This window comes from Coregonus clupeaformis, chromosome 15, assembly GCF_020615455.1.
Source record: "Coregonus clupeaformis isolate EN_2021a chromosome 15, ASM2061545v1, whole genome shotgun sequence".
NCBI lineage: Eukaryota > Metazoa > Chordata > Actinopteri > Salmoniformes > Salmonidae > Coregonus > Coregonus clupeaformis.
The window spans coordinates 36,319,203-36,324,307 of NC_059206.1; positions in this window are offsets into that span (position 1 = coordinate 36,319,203).

A 5,105-nucleotide genomic window follows, 5' to 3' on the forward strand; every position below is an offset into this window, starting at 1 on the left:
GACAATGACGCAAAACACACGGCCAAGGCAACAAAGGAGTGGCTCAAGAAGAAGCACATTAAGGTCCTGGAGTGACCTAGCCAGTCTCCAGACCTTAATCCCATAGAAAATCTGTGGAGGGAGCTGAAGGTTCGAGTTGCCAAACGTCAGCCTCGAAACCTTAATGACTTGGAGAAGATTTGCAAAGAGGAGTGGAACAAAATCCCTCCTGAGATGTGTGCAAACCTGGTGGCCAACTACATGAAACGTCTGACCTCTGTGATTGCCAACAAGGGTTTTGCCACCAAGTACTAAATCATGTTTTGCAGAGGGGTCAAATACTTATTTCCCTCATTAAAATGCAAATCAATTTATAACATTTTTGACATGTGTTTTTCTGGATTTTTCTGTTGTTATTCTGTCTCTCACTGTTCAAATAAACCTACCATTAAAATTATAGACTGATCATGTCTTTGTCAGTGGGCAAACATACAAAATCAGCAGGGGATCAAATACTTTTTTCCCCTCACTGTAGGCCTATGGTCTCATGAGTCTTCTTAAGTACCCCCTGTGGATAGTCCTAGTACCCCTGGTTGGGAACCACTGTCGTATGGTAACCACACTCTGCACCGCACCCCCCCTCCCCACCCCCTCCATTCTCATCAAAGTTCCCACTGTTTGACTGGCAGGACTCGAGAGGCCCACCACACCTGCTTTGGCTATCCCTGTTCTCCTGCACCGCTGGGAGAGAGAGAATTTGAATTTTAAATGCAACACCGTGCTCATGTGTACCAGCCTGTAAGAAAAAGAGAGAGAGACAGACACTGGGGGCTGCAGGCGGCTGAATCTTTAATGGTTCTGAATTTTACTTCCCCTCCTACTCATCCCTGAGTCTGAATATATTGCTGCGCACATGTTAGCAATAGCGGCGCGAGATCATACTTCACTTAAATTGGAGATCGTCATTTAGAGGTGTCAGTCTGGCTATGGTAATAGCAACCCCTACATCTTGCCCACTTAATTTATTCTCTTCTTTTTTTAAGGTGATAAAATGCCTGAGGCTGAGCAGGCAGGACAATTGAAATATCCGTAAGAGAGGCAGCAGACCCAGGGAACGTCATTCTCCTTGTCTCACAGGCCAGTCTAAGCAGTCATGTTCAAGCACCCCAATCATTGACATAGGCCTATAGCCCACACATATGGAGTGTTTAACATATGTTTAGAGAACACATTGTTTTAATTTTCAGGGGAAAATGTAAAGCCTGTAAGGTAAGCAATGTACTGCCAGGACAAGGAAAGATACTCAAACAAATGTGCTCTTATTATACATTCAGTTTTGTCTCCAAATTCATTTTGGACCGAGGCCTACTTGTACAGTATCTTGTTCTCGTAGCATAGGGTTTGGTTGCAATTTAAGGAACAGGAACTGTTTTGCATAAACAGTCTAGAAATTTTAGGCAATTTTACTTGCCTCTCCAAAGTGCTGGAATCTGCCAGATGTGCAACAATAGATGTTTCCACATGTGCAATGAGAAAATTAGAAGGAAATTCAATATTCCTCAATTTTCATCTGTCTGTAGGCCTACATGTCAACTGTTTTGAGTCCAACCAGATTGGTTACACGATTCTCTCCACCCCTATTACACAATAAACCACATCTTTATTCATAAGTCATGGGCCTGCATTGCAAAAACAGACACATTTAACCTACAGAGGCAACTGTGACACATGCAACAACAACAAAAATGTTTGCCTTTAAGCCAATTCTCTGAGTAGGCTACATTCGCAGTGTTTAACAAAAGAGTGGACAAGCAAATAGTACCTGAGGAAAATGAACAAAAACTGCAATATTGTTTGTAAATGTGTTGCCAGTGAAAAAATCATGTGACCTAGTCACATTCACAGGCAGACTAACTGTTAGTTCAGTGACAAAGGCGATGTGTGGGAGAGTAAACATTTAGCTAAACATGGTTAAAAGAGCAATTCTGTGCTACTGCATACTATATTATTAAGTGGGCAAGTTTAAAGGCCCAGTGCAGCAGTTTCTTATCAATATCAAATAATTTCTGAAAAACAATTAAGTACCTTACTGTAATAGATATCCATTAAGGCAGGCAATATGCTTGACCTCGTCTTTACTAGAGGCAGTTCACCTACTAATCTCACTGCAACCCCCCTCCAGGTCTCTGATCACTACTTTGTTTTCTTTTCTGTCTCCCTTTCCTACAATCTAGCCACTCAGCCCCTACCCAGATGGTCATGCGCCGTCACAATTGTCGCTCTCTCTCTCCCACTACTCTCTCATCTTCTATCCTATCATCTCTCCCTTCTGCTAAATCCTTCTCCCTCCTGTCTCCTGATTCTGTCTCTTCGACCTTACTCTCCTCCCTTTCAGCATCATATGACTCGCACTGTCCCCTTTACTCTCTCCTGCTCCGTGGCTGAGTGACTCTTTGCAAGCTTACAGACCAGGGATGCGGGCAACTGAGTGAAAACGGAGGAAAACTAAACTTCCGGAGGATCTATCATCCTTTCACTCCCTCCTCTCTACCTTCTCTACCTCTGTATCCGCTGCTAAAGCCACTTTCTATCACTCTAAATTTCAAGCTTCTGCCTCTAACCCTAGGAAATTATTTTCCACCTTCTCCTCCCTCCTTAATCATCCACCACCTCTCCCTCCCTCCTCCCTCTCTGCGGACGACTTTGTCAACCACTTTGAAAAGAAAGTTGATGCCATCCACTGGTCCCACTCACACAGAACTACCCTACGCCTTGACCTCTTTCTCCCCTCTCTCTCCAGATGAAATACTGCGATTAGTGAGGTCTGGCCGCCCGACATCCTGCCCGCTTGACCCCATCCACTCCTCCCTTCTCCAGACCATCTCTGGAGACCTTCTCCCATTCCTCACTTCCCTCATCAACTCATCCCTGACCGCTGGCTGCGTCCCCTCTGACTTCAAAATGGCGCAGAGTCGATCCCCTCCTCAAGAAACCAACACTCGACTCATCTGATGTCAAAAACTATGGACCTGTATCCCTTCTTTCTTTCCAAAACACTTGAGCGTGCTGTCTCTGATCAACTCTCTCGTTATCTCTCTCAGAACGATCTTCTTGACCCTAACCAGTCAGGCTTCAAGACGGGTCACTCAACCGAGACTGCTCGTGTCACTGAGGCTCTCCGCTCTGCCAAAGCTGATTCTCTCTCCTCTGTTTTCATCCTCCTAGATCTATCCACTGCCTTCGACACCGTGAGCCATCAGATCCTCCTCTCCACCCTCTCAGGGTTGGGCGTCTCAGGCTCTGCACACTCTTGGATCGCATCCTACCAGGCAGGCCGCTCCTACCAGGTAACGTGGAGAGGATCTGTGTCTGCACCACGTACTTTCACTACTGGTGTTCCCCAGAGCTTGGTTCTAGGCCCTCTCCTCTTCTTTCTATACACCAAGTCACTCGGCTCCATCATATCTTCACATGGTCTCTCCTATCATTGCTATGCGGATGACACTCAACTACTTTTCTCCTTCCCCCTTCTGACACCCAGGTGGCGACAAACATTTATGCGTGCCTATTAGATATCTCAGCTTGGATGTCGGCCCACCACCTCAAGCTCAACCTCGACAAGACGGAGCTGCCCTTCCTCCCAGGGAAGGCCTGACCGCTCAAAGACCTCACTATCACGGTTGACAACTCCACAGTGTCGCCCTCACAGAGAGCAAAGAACCTTGGCGTGACCCTGGACAACACCCTGTTGTTCTTTGCAAACATCAAAGCAGTGACTCGCTCCTGAAGGTTCATGCTCTACAACATCCATAGAGTACGACCCTACCTCACACAGGAAGCGGTGCAGGTCCTAATCCTGTTACTTGTCATCTCCCGTCTGGACTACTGCAACTCGCTGTTGGCTGGGCTCCCCGCTTGTGCCATCAAACCCCTGCAACTTATCCAGAACACTGCAGCCCACCTGGTTTTCAAACTTCCCAAGTTCTCCCATGTCACCCGCTCCTCCACACACTCCACAGTCAAAGCTTGCATCCACTACAAGACCATGTTGCTTGCCTACGGAGCAGCAAGAGGAACTGGCCCTCCCTACCTTCAGGCTATGTGCAAATCCTATACCCCAACCCGAGCACTCCGTTCTGCCACCTCTTGTCTCTTGGCCCTCCCACCCCTACGGGAGGGCAGCTCCCACTCAGCCCAGTCCATGCTCTTCTCTGTCCTTGCACTCCAATGGTGGAAACATCTTCCCCCTACAGCTAGGACAGCAGAGTCCCTGCCCATCTTCCCGAAAGCACCTGAAACCCTACCTCTTCAAAGAGTATCTTAAATAATCCCCCTCCTCACCTCGACCTCCCCCCCCAAAAAATAAAAACTTTCCTGAATCAACACTTGCACTTGACCCCCCCCAATTTACCATGGTGATGTCACGATGGAAAGCTGAAACTCCCACCCATGCAAACCTGCTAAAGGTCCTGTGTAGATTGTATTTTCAACCAGCAACCACAGGAAATAACACTGATCAAATGTTTTCACACTTTTACAGTGTTAGTTTCATCAGCTGTTGTACAATATGATAAAAAACACAGGATAAAACGAATTTTTACTTCACTGGGTCTTTAAAGACACACATCAACTTGTACTTATTTTACTATTAAAAACATTCCTAAGATTATTCCAAAACATATAAACACATTCACACCTAATTCCTAATGTAATCAAACATTTTCATATTGCTCAACAAGCACTTTAAAAATCACTCAACCACACCAAGGTTTCCACTAGTTAGCACAGCCACAAAGTCGAAATTGTCTATCTCGTAAAAAGTCATAAAAACCTAAATGAGCTGTTTGGTCTTAATTCAAGGTTAGGGTTAGGCATAAGGTTAGCCGTGTGGTTAGGGTTTAAAAAGTAGACATTTTAGAAAAAGGGTACTGACTTTGTGGGTGTGGTAACTAGTGACGACCCCATACCAAAGATATCTTTATACCGTCTGACTTCCAAGCAGTACTTCTTCCGGTTAAAATTGTCACGCTATCTGTCAAGTAACGCGTGATTTCAGAAAATACAGCTCTCCGAAACGAATAGTTCTGAATCTCGCGGTATCGTGTAGAGGGAGGCTTAACTTCCTC